Consider the following 13,063-nt stretch of genomic DNA (forward strand, 5'->3'; position numbering starts at 1 on the left):
AAATCTAATATTATGTTAATTCCTCAGGAGATCCCCAGAACAAGGGAATAACTTTTTTGAGCTAAATGTCAGAAATGAGAAAAGCAAAGCCAAGATATACTCAATGTTTTAAAATAAAATGTGTTTATTTGGATGTATTTGATGGAATAGTGTGTGTGTGTGTGTGTGTGTGTGTGTGTGTGAGAGAGAGGGAGAGAGAGAGAGAATGTTAAAATAGGAAACTCTGGTGGCCTAGTGGCAAAGGCTATGCTGCATTTCTGAAGGCACGTGGCTCGAGGTCACCAGATGCTCCATGGCAGAAGGATAAACAATCTCTTCTTGTGAGATTAACTGAGTCTGAAAAGATTCTGGAGGGTCAGCTGTGGCTTGGTTCTGACTCAATGGCACACGCAAAAATGTTAAAATATATTGTAAATATTAATAACTATTATGTAAATGATTGTTGAATTAATTGTTTTAATTGATTAATTGGTTATTTGATTTAATACTGAATTTTTTAATATTGAGATATATATTATAGATTGTGGAAAGCATGATGTACTTGATGGGAACTGATATATTCTTCTATGTAGAAATGTTAATGAATACTTTACCTTATAATGATGAGATTGATTAGATAATGTGAGATAATAACTAGAAAGCCAGGGGATGGTCTGTGGTATCAGACGCCTTAATAATTGCCTTTACTAACCCCCAAGGCAGAATGATCAACACCTACTTTTCATTGTGGACACATGGTCCCACAAATCATCAACAGTTGTGGAACCAATATAAAAAAGCACTCTCTACATTGTTGGGTGTGCAAAAACACCAACAAAGGAGTGGCAGCACAACTGTGTTAACTTAGCTAAGCCTGCTGAAGGATAAGAAGTTGTCTAAACTGGGAAATTATTATGTAGTAGACTAAGCATCCAGCTGCATCTCTGCAAAAACTCACCTGCCTATCTACCTACAGTCATGTGAGTCATTCCTCTGACAAATCTGAATCTCTGGAGGATCTTCTAGTGAATTACCAAACCCAAGGGCCATAGGAGAACTGAGTCAGGGGTCGAGCTGACATGATTAGGTATTATGACAGGAATCCACAATTAAGGCTCCATAGTGGAGTGGCCTTGAGGGGAAGGATTGTATAACAATGAAAATTTTTCTTTTACTTTTCAAAGAGAAGAGCATATTGGGAGGGAGGGGCAGGCAGGGAGAAAAGTGCAACAATGAATGAATGGAAATCCAATGCCTCTGTAAACTCTCATTAAAATTAATAAAAAAAAAGAGAAGGGGGAAAATTATAGACTTATACAACTGGTTAAGTGATTGGGACTACATTGACCGGAGACTTCTTATTAATACTCTGCAATTCATCTTACTAGAGCAAATAATAGAATTGTTTTGAAACTTCATGACTTAATATGAAAATTAATGCAATTTCTGCTAAATTGCAACTGAAAATTTTAGTGTAATTCAACTGCTTCCGTGGGTTGGTTTGTTTGGTTTTTTTAAAGAAATATTCCCTTTATCATCAGTGGGTTGAAAATACAGTATCAATATAGATCTTTTCTATAAAAGATAAGAGAACCTTTTACATGGCATCCATGGGTAGTGTAAATGGTTAAACACGTATCTGCTGATTAAAGATTGAAAGTTTGAGTCCATCTAGAAGTGCTCAGTTAGAAAGAGCTGGTAATCTACTTTTGAAAAATAAGCCATTGAAAACTTTATGGTCTATTATTCTAGTCTGACAGAAATGGGTCACCATGAGTCAAAGGCAACTGGATAAAAAGATGTTAAAAAGAAATTTTAAACTAACAGTGATTATTTGTCTTAATGACAAATTTGCCTTGGGGTAGCTACTTGTTCACACAGGGATAAAGTTCATTTCTGTTTTCATTGTGCAATCTTAACATTTAAACTCTGAAGATGTAAAAATAAGGACCAATTTGTAAAACTAGACCATTTAATGTTTTTATAGCATAATAAATAGTTCTTTTGACAGCTGCAGGACATGTAAGGAAGGGTGTTTGGTAGCACTCAGAAGCACATGGTAATGTCAGTTTTCTGACTGGTTTGTAGTCGAAATAATTGACTTGTATGAAAGTGTTATTAGAGCATTAAGACAGCATTTATGCAACCATCATTTTTAGGATTGTCAGAAGCCTGAGCTTATTTCCCCCAAATAACTTTGCCTTTTTGTGTCACAAGACTAAACTCATTCCCAGTCACTTCAAAGATGGTACCATTGGTAATTATACTCCAATTTCTGTATAGTGAGGATGAAGGATCCTTCTTTACACTAATATTGACAGGCAAAATATGGCTTTAAGTTTAGGACGTTTTATATGTGTCTTCTTGAAAAATAAGCCCATTGATCTGATGAAATATTTCATATTTAGGTGGTTTTCATGTAAAACCATCTCCAACAAAGCAGACTTGACTAACCATTCTCTTCCACACTTTATTTTTTCTCTTTCCTATTAAATAACATTCAATAGTTTCTCCCTGAGCATGAACTTTGGGTAGAGTGACTTTACATTTTCCTGCTTTTTCTTTTCATTTTTGTTTCATCATGTTGGGAAGTCGTAACTCGGGACTGCTACTGTAAGTCCAACAGATAGGCAGGTATTGCACCTTGCAGTCTTCTCATCATTCTTTTGTTTGGTGTTTCACTTGATAGTCTTTTATTTATATTTTCTCAGCATGACGCTGCTTATGGTAGAGCTCTGCTTTCAGACCAGTCATCTTTGCCTTCATTGAATGTTCATGAACACTCTCAACTTTTTCTTTCACTTTTTCTCATGGTAATGCAAATGGTATCCACAGTGCTTTCCGTGTACTCATTTTGTGGCATGGTGGGGCAGCCAAGCCCCTAAGTACAGTCTAAAGGGCACAAAGAAACTCAACTTTTAGGTCTCAGAGATGGAGCCAACAGCCTGCAGCCCGTATCTGGAAAGACCACAGTTTTACTTTAAAGATGGAATACAACAGAAAAACAAATTAAGTATTTGAAAGAGCAAAACAATTAGAAGACTATTCATTTGGACAGAAGAACTGTGCTATATATGTAGAGTTAACATAATTTGTATTGTTACTAAAAATAAGATATTAAATGATGTGTTTATTGTATTTTCACATAAATTAGGCATTGTGTTGCCTAGCATAGTTCGTACGGGGCTGCAATATTCATTCCAAAGATCATACTCTCCTGACAGTTCGAATCTGCCAGTAGTACCATGGAAGAAAAATGTGAAATTTCCTCTTGTGTAATTTACAGCTTCTGAAACCAAATAGAGGATCATCTCTCAGGTGGTCTGACTTGATGAAAACAAGAATTGAGTCAAAACAAATCATCTAAATAAGGGGAGAATTAGTATTGCTCTCAAATAGTAAGTGCAGAGTTCTGAAGTGTCTCTACAATGTCTAACAGGCACCTGATTTGTTGTAACACTTGGCTCTACTGCTTTCTGTGTGGCCAATATTCATAATTTTCTCAACATGTCTGATTGTATTTGAACTTATATGAAAAAATTTCAGACAGAAAAAGAAAAATGGATAAAAACATAAATGGCAGTTTGCCTTTTAATGTTTTGTTTTTTGTTTTTTGGGGTTTTTTTTTTTGTTTTTTTTTTAGCAAAACCAGCTAGGGGTTGCCATTTCTGTACTATCATTAAATATAAGAAAGCCTCAGGGTCATGATCCTTTATTTGAGTGCTTGAAAACTTGAATGAACTCAGAATTTATAAAATAAAGAAGATATAGATTACCACTGGGCCAATTAGCAGCATTATGATGGACAGTGAAGAGATTGAGATTGTTAATAACTTTAGTTTGCTTGGCTCCATAATCAACACTTTTGGTACCAGCAGCCAGGAAATCAAAAGACAAGTTGCATCGGGAAAGACTGCTGTCAGGGACATCTCTAGAGTACTGAACATCAACAAAGTTGGTCAAAGATGTTTGATCCAGGCCATGACCTTCACAATTAAGTGCTATGCATCAGAAAACTTGATAATGACTAGGGATGAAAGAAGAAGAATTGATACTTTTGATCTGTGGTAGTGGAGAAAAATATTGATTATACCGTGGACTGCTAAGAGAACAAACAGGTTTGTCCTGGAAAGAGTGAAACAGGCTGCTCTTTTGAGGCAAAAATTCCAAAGTCTGAGATACTTTGGGCATTTTGGGAGTAGGGACCAGTTCTTGGAGAGGGACATTATGCTTGGTTGAGTGGAGGGACAGTGCAGGAGGAGAAGACCCTCCATAAGATGGATTGACACAGTGACTGGAGTAATTGTGGTAGATGTGTCAGAAACAGTATGGTTGGCTCAGGATAGAGCAAGGTTCAGAGCTGTTGTATATGGTGTTGCTATGAGTTGCAGGTGACTTGACAGCATGTAACAACAACATCATGGGAAATACATATTGAATAACCAGCTATGTATGTCTGCTAAAAGTAGGATCATGTATCAGAAAATCTAGCATAATTAGAATTGGAAATAGGATATTTATCATTAGTTGGAGAATGATAAAAGTCATAAATACTTGATAAAAATATTGGGGAAAATATGTATTGTGAAAATATGTTGCAAAGATATCACGTCATGAGTAGAAACACTTTATTTAAAAAAGCATTAAACATATATTGCTGGAACTATTAGGTTAAAGGAACAAATATCATAAAAATAATAAAATTTTCAATTTTCATCATCTGCTTCCTTTATGTTTTCAGATTAAAATAATAGGTATGTACTTTAGATATCCCTGCATATACAAGGAAGAAAAAAACAAAATAAAAAACAACTCTGGCCATCGTTTCATTAAATTAAAATTGAAATAAATCTATAATTCCTAAATAAATTTAAAATGGCAAATTTTCAATATCTCTTTAATTCACTGGCATTCCTTAAATTCTCACTATAACCTTCATTATTAACTTGTTATTAAGCCTCAGAAGCAACTGTTTAATTGATAATTTTAATTTTAACTTATATTTTAATGTAATTTTATTACCATAATATTTTTTTTATTTTTATGAACAATTCAGAACTTACAGAAGAGAGGTTTTACTGCCTTATGGTTACTTTATTTAAGTCAGGCACATGAATTTATTACAGTAATTAAGAAGTGTTTAACAGACATTTTAAATATTTTATGTTATTCAAATAGGTTAATTACATCGTCTGTGTCCATTCCAAGGTGATATAATAGAAAGCAAAAATTACATAAAAATGTCAGTAACATAAAATGCAAGAAAATTTTGTGGAATATAATTTAAAAAATACTGCAGTTGCACTTAGGGTACTGCCAGAAAGTCAAGCCAGAATTAAAAGAAGAAGAAATTGCTGATAATAGATGAGTCTTGACTGGATATAGAGAATAATGAATGTTTCCCTGTGTTTCAATGACTATTCAAAGATAGCAGTATGTGTAGATCATCAGAAATTATCAATAAGGTTGTTGTCTTATGTGCAGTTAAGTCACTCGCAACTCATAGCGACCCTATACACAAGAGCTCTAAACCCTGCTCTATCCTGTGCCAACCTCACTGTCTCTTACACACTTACTCTCACCATCCCAATAACAGGATTGATCCATTTCATCTAGGGTCTTCTTCTCCTGCATGGTACCTCCACTCCCCCAAACATGATGTCCCTCTCCAAGCACTGGCCCCTTCTTGAAACATGCCCAAGGTATGTCAGATGAAGCTTCAGAATCCTTGACTCCAAGGAGCAGCACAGCTTCACCCTCTCCAGGATAAACTTGTTTGTTCTTTTACCAATCCATGGTATATTCAACCCTCTTCTCCAGCACCACAGCTCAAAGGTATCAATTCTTTTCTATAATCTGTAGTCACTGTCCAACTCTCCAATGCGTAGCACACAATTGTGGAGACTATAGTCCGGATCAGGTACACATTAGTCTCCAGCCTGACATTGTTGCTCTTTAGTACTCTTGAGAGGTCCCTGACAGCTGACTTCCCAAATGCAATTCATCTCTTGATTTCCTGGCTGCTGGTACCAAGAGTGTTGACTTATACTTGTGCAGAATCTATATGTAAAATGAGTGTGGGTTGCATAAGGATGACTGAGTCTGACTTTTGCTAACTCCACAAAGGAAACTGTTCTCAGCAACAAAATCCACAGTAGAAAACTAACTCCTCTAAGGTCAGACATGGTCTCCTCTGCTCCTGTGCCTTTTTCTACTAATTCCAATACTAACCATAACTACTCTGTTGTTGTTCTTGTTGAGTGTGATCTAGTTGGAATCAAATCAAAACTGAGCCTTTAGGAGGAGATTGTTTAACCTTCCAAAGAATAGCTGGCAGATTCAAATTGCCTACAATCGGGATCGCAGTGCAGGTTCTTAAGAGTAGGTCACCAAAGCTCTACTTGGTCCAAAATCCATTGCAGTGACCACACAGATATCATAAAACCATTAGCAAGGTTATAGAGTTTATCAAAGAAGTTAATAGGCTATAATTCAGGTTGGCAACTAGATAAAACTCCTCAATTTGGAAGCTTTCCCAAGCATGGTCACAGGTCATTTGACCTGTTTGGAACTCCTGTCTGAGACAGATGGATTCTGGAAAGTTAATTGTTGTTGTTTTTAATTTTTATTTAATTAACAATCAAGTATAAGCTGATTGATAGTTGTGGGGTAGAAGCTTATTGTTTAAACCAGGAGAGCCAGTAGGTAGGCCATTGTGATTAAAAATTGGTTTGGCCCTTGGCCTTGCTGCTCTTGGGTCTGATGTGAATGCTGATTTTCTAATAGAGTTACAAATTAAATTGGCAGTTTGTTTTATTTGGGGAGAAGATTTTTCTAATTGGTAGAGCACTTGTCTGTCAGTTTGTTGTACAGAGATAACATATGGCTTGCTGTGATACTGAAAGCTATGTTACTGGTGCATCAAATGTCTCAGATATTACCCAGGATGAACAGATTTTAGTTGAGCTCTTAGATCAAAACAGAGGACTGTCTATCCACTGTTCATAATAAGAGGCCTTTGAAAATGCATGGACTCTAGAGGAATGTGGGTAGTTATAATAGTTTAGTGGTAGAGCCTTGAATGGAAACCAGTTGAAATGAAGAAAAATAATGACAGACATAATTTCAGAATTGTCTTGGCACCAGGAGTCAGAAAATAAAAAAGCGTATCGCGATGGGAAAGTCTGCTGTTAGGGACCTCTCTAAAGTACTCAGGAGCAACAGTGTCTCTCTGGAGACTAAGGTGCGCCTGATACAGGCCATGGTATTTGCAATCACTTGTTATGCATCAGAGAGTTGGACAATGACTAGGGAGGACAGAAGGAGAGTGGATGCTTTTGAGCTGTGGTGCTGGAGAAGGGTACTGAATGTACCCTGGACTGCCAGGAAAACAAACGGATTTGTCTTGGAGAGGATTAAACCAAGCTACTCCTTGGAGGCAAGGATTCTGGGGCTTCGTCTGACATACTTTGGACATGTTGCCAGGAGGGACGGGTCCTTGGAGAGGACATCACGCTTGGGAGGGCTGAGGGACAACGCAGGAGGGGAAGACCCTCTATGAGATGGATTGATTCAGTGACTGGGGTAATAGGGATGGGTGTGTCAGAGGCGGTGCGGTTGGCGCAGGATAGAGCAGGGTTTAGGGCTGTTGTGCATAGGGTCACTATGAGTCGGAAACGACTCGACGGCACATAACAACAACAACATGGAACATATGTAGGTTGAAAATTGGAAAACTAGAAATTATTAAAAATTAAATGGAACGCAAAACATTGAAATACTTAAAAAAACAAAATGTTAAAAACACCAAAGCAAAACAAATTGAAATTAATGGTTTGAGAAATTATGGTATATTCATGTAATGTAATACTATGCAGCACTCAGAAGTAACAGTTTAAAAAAATATAATATGGAAGAGGCTAAAGACCATTACGCTGATTGAATTCAGTCTCATAAAGACAAATATTTCATAAGACAACCATTATAAAATAAAAAGATAACTACTACGATGTGTATAAAGTCCAAAGGGCTCAGGGAAAGGGAAGGGTGTTTATGTGCAAGTATGGGTGGGCAATCAAGTGGTCCCAGAGTTTGGTGGGGCAAGGAAGAGGATGAGGGAGTTAGCAAAGACCCAATGGGAACCTAAAAAAGAAAAGGTGATTGGTTTTATAAAATGCAATGTGTCGGAAGGAAATGTACTGTATGGGAATGATCATATGAAATAAAATGTGGATGAAGGAATATGTGAAACAATGCAAAACAATATAAAATAAAAATATATGTACAAAAAGAAAAAAATCAACAACATTGACATACTAGGCATTAGAGAGATAAGATGTAAACAGCTTTGGTCCCTTCGAATCAGACAAATTATATGGCATACTCCTCTGGGAATGATAAAAAAAGAAGAATAGTGTTGCATTAAAAGTCAAAATGTCAGTTTCAAGTACTACTCTGAAATACAGTATTGTGAGTGATAATATATTATCCATATCCATACAAGGAAGACCCATTTATACAACTATTTTTCAGCTATACACTTCTATATCTGGATGCAAAGGGGAAGAAATTAAGAATTTTTAACAAATGTTGCAATCTGAAACTGATTGAACATGCAGTCAAGATGCATTAATGATACCTGGTGACTGGAATGCAAAACTGGGAAACAATAAAGAAGGAATAGCAGTTAGAATATAGGCTTCATGATGGAAATGAAGATGGAAATAAAATAATCAAATTTTGTATTTTCAATGATCATTCATTGACGATACCTTTTATAATAGACACAAACAATGATTTTACCCAGTAATCTCACCTGATGGACTGCATAATATTAGATTGACTACATATGTGGAGAAAATTGGTTGCAGAAGCTCAATAGATTGAACGTGAAACCAAGATGCATTCATAATAATGGGAAACTGGAATGCAGAAATTGGCAACAAAGAGGAAAGATCAGTATTTGGAAAATGTGAACTCAATGACAGAAATAAGGCTGGAAATAGAATGATAGAATTCTGTACAATCAATGATTTATTCGTTGCAAGTACGTTTTATAAAAAAAAAAAAACACAAAAAAAACCCCACAAAAAACCACAAATGGCAGTTATACACAAAGACTTCACCTAATGGTCAATACAGGAGTCAGATTGAGTACATCTGTGAAAATCATTCACAGAGAAGGTCAATATCAACTGTGAAAACTAGGGCAGGTACTGATTGTAGAACAGACCATTGACTATTCAGGTGCAAGTTCAAATTGAAGTTAAATCAAATCAAATCAAATCCAAAAGACCCAAAATTTGACCCTAAGTCTATCCCATTTAAATTTAAAAACCATCTCAGGAACAGGTTTGAGGCCTTCAACATAATGACTAAAAACTAGAGGAACGGTGGAAGGATATCAAGAATATCATCTACAAAAAAAGCAAAAGGTTGTTATAAAAGAGAGGAAGAAGACCAAGATGTATGTGATAAGATACTCTGAGTATTGCACTAGAGCACCAAAAAGCCAAAGAAGACTGAAGATAACAAAACATTAAAGAGCTGAGTAGATTTCAGAGGGCAGCTCAGGAAGACAAAGCAAAGTATTACAATGAAATATTCAAAGAACTTGAGTTAGAAAATGAAAGGGGAAGAAACTACTCCACATTTCTTAAACTGAAGGAACTGAAGAACAATTCAAGCCTTGAGTTGCAATACTTAAGGATGCTATGGCCAAAATGTAGAATGATCCAGGAAGCATCAAAAGAAGATGGAAGGAGTACACAGAAAGACTATATGAAAAATATTTGGATGACATAAAAGAATTTCATGAGACAATATATGATCAAGAGACAATGGTGATGAAGTTGTGAGGTGGTAAGGAAGTTCAAGCTGCTCTGGGGTGGAAAAAGGTGACAAAAGACCCCAGGAATTGATGAAATGCCAATTGACATATTTCACCTAACAGATGCAGCCCTGGACACACTCATTAGATCGTGACAAGAAATCTGGATGACAATCACTTGGCCAACTGATTGGAAGTAATAATAAATGATGATTCAACACAGTACTAAAATTATCAACCAACATCACTATTATCACACACAAACAAGATGCTACTGAACTTTATCCAAAACCAATTGAAACAGTACATCGACAAAAAAAACTGCCAAATGTGCAAGGGGGTTTAGAAGAAGCCATGACACTAGGGACATTATAACCAATGTGAGATGGATCTTAGTTGAAAGCAGAGTATTAGAGGAATGTGTACCTGTGTTTCATTGACCATGAAAAGTCATTTGCTCTCTTGGTACTAGGAAGTAGCCAGGAAATCAAAAGATGAATTGCTTTGGAAAAATATGCTGTCAGGGATTTCTTCAGACTACTGAGGAACAACAATATCAGTCTAGAGACTAAGGTGTGCCTGATCCAAGCAATAGTTTTAGGAATTACTTGCTATGTGTCAGAGAGATGGGCATGATTAAGGTTGATAGAAGAAAAATAGATCCGTTTAAGTTGTGGTGCTTGAAAAGAGTATTGAACATATCATGGACTGCCAAGATACAAACATCTGCCCTGGAGATGGTGAAACCACACTTCTCTTTGGAGGCAAGGATTTTGAAACTCTGTCTCACACTTTAGGTATGTGACTAGGAGGGACCAGTCCTTGGAGAAAGACATCATGCTTGGAGCGTGGAGGGACAATGCATGAGAAGAAGCCCCTAGATGAGGTCGACTGACACAATAATTGGGGTATTAAGGATAGTGTTTCATTGAGATTGGCTCAAAATAGCACTGGGTTTAGAGCTCTTGTACACTGTGTCACTATGAGTCAGAAGCAATTTGACAGCACATAACAACACAACAATAAGAACAATGACTATAAGCAAGAGCCACTGATAATGAAGGAGGAAGTGGAAGCCACATTGGAGGCACTGGAAAAATAAGGCCCCAGGAATCGATGAGAGACCAATTGATTTGTTACAATTCACAACTTACACCAAGAAATTTGGAGGACAGTTGTCTGGCCAGCGGATTACAGGAAATGCATATTTGATCCCATAGGAAGGTGATCCAATAGAAAGTGGAAAATACTGAACAATATCCTTAATACCACAAGCAAAATATTGCTAAAGATTGTTCAGAAATGGCTAGGATGGTACATACATAGAGGACAGTTGGAAGTTTATGCAGGATTTAAAAGAGGCCATTGCACCAGGAATATAATTTCTGATGTCAGATGGACTATCACTGAAAATATAGAATACGAAAGAATGTTTATTTGTGCCTTATTGACTATGCAAACACATTTGACTCTGTTGACAATAACAATTTATGGCTGACACTGATAAGAATGTGAGTTCCAGAGCATTTAATTGTGCTGATTCAAAACCTGTACCTGAACAAGGAGATATTGTACAAACAGATTAAAGGAACACTGCACGGATTAAAATTAAGAAGAAGTGGAACAGGGTTGTATTCTTTCTCCATGCCTAGTTATCTCTGCTGTTGTAAAGTGCAGTCAAGTCATCTCTACAACTCATAACGAACCTATGAAGGAGAGCCCTCAACGCTTGGGTGTCTCTCATCCTCTCTGTAGGTTCATAGGGTTTCCAGAAGCAAGCTATTACAGAAGTGGATGCCACTCCTCCTTCTAAGCTTGTTTTAATTGGGGAGCTCCACCCCACTCTCTTTTCACATTGGGTAACCAGCCATTAGCACAATTGACACACCAGTGTCACAGTGTTCAGCCTCACAGCAACCACAAGTTACCACTGTGCGGCAACTTGTACACCAGGACTATACCACCTCAAGGAATGTCTGAACAAAAACAATGAAGACAGGCCCAAGGGCCGCAGATTAAAAGTCACCCACCTATGTCTACGTTGAGCAAATAATACAGGAATTTGGACCCTATGGAGAGGAATGTGACATCAGGATCTTAGAGAGATTTATCAATAACCTGTGTTGTGCAGATGACACAACATTGCTTGCTGAAAGAGGGGGAAACCTGACATACTTGTTGAAGAAGATCAAGAAATGCAACCTTCAATATGGATTGTGAAAAAATGAAAAAATGTGAAAAAATGAAAGATTCTTACCGCTGGACAACATCAAGTTGGATGACCAAGAGTTTGAAACTGCCAACAACTTCATTTTACTTGAATCCACAATTAATGCATTTAGTACCAGCAGTCAGGAAATAAGGAGTCAAACTGCAGTGGGAATTAGGGAACCTCTCCAAGTTACTGAGGATCAGTAATGTCAGTCTGAAGACTAAAGTGTGTCTGATTCAGGCCGTGGTCTTTCAGATCTTCTGCTATACATCTGAGAGCTAGACAATAAATAGGAATTACAGAAGCTGTGGTGTTGGAGAAGAGCACTGAACAAACAAAAAACTTCTCAAAGAGGCATGAGTCAGGCTGCTTCCCTGGTGGTGGAGCTCTTCCACCTTGTCATGCCTATTCAGGACCAACCATTGAAGAGGCCAACTTATCCAATCTGAATATTTTAGAATTCATTGTTCCATAGTTAAAGTTTGAAGGACCCATATTTGAAGCCCACTGTAGTTTCAAAGTTTAAACTGGTAGACCAAATTTCTGGGCGTTCTCAATTCCTTAATATGCAATGTGCATAGAGAAAGGAATATCATTACACTCTATTATCATTGTATTGCCAAATTCTCAATAAAGATGCATTTAAAATTGTTGTTGTTGTTATGTGCCGTCGAGGCCGTTGTGATGCATAGCGACCCTATGTACAACCCTAAACCCTGATCTGTACTGTGCCAATTGCACTGTCTCCAATACCTCCATCCCAATTACCCCAGTCACTGAATCAATCCACCTCATAGAGGTTATTCCTTTCCTGCCCTGTCCCTCCACATTCCCAAGCATGATGTCACTCTCCAAGGACTGGTTCCTCTTACAGCATGTCCAAAGTATGTCAGATGAACCCTCAGAATCCTTGCTTCCAAGGAGTTGCCCGGTTTAACCCTCTCCAAGATGAACCTGTTTGTTTTTTTAGCAGTCCATGTTACATTCAATACTCTTCCCCAGCACCACAGCTCAAAGGCATCAATTCTCCTTCTATCCTCCCT

The 13,063-nt window shown here is 37.3% G+C and overlaps 1 pseudogene; it reads right to left on the reverse strand.

Moving 5' to 3' along the window:
• Positions 1 to 2,097: 2,097 nt before the first annotated feature.
• On the reverse strand, positions 2,098 to 5,564 carry LOC102873453 (annotated as a pseudogene).
• Between the last annotated feature and the right edge of the window lie 7,499 nt (positions 5,565 to 13,063).

Source organism: Elephantulus edwardii, unplaced genomic scaffold (assembly GCF_000299155.1).
Source record: "Elephantulus edwardii isolate Elephantulus edwardi_28Jun2011 unplaced genomic scaffold, EleEdw1.0 scaffold00023, whole genome shotgun sequence".
Classification (NCBI taxonomy): domain Eukaryota; kingdom Metazoa; phylum Chordata; class Mammalia; order Macroscelidea; family Macroscelididae; genus Elephantulus; species Elephantulus edwardii.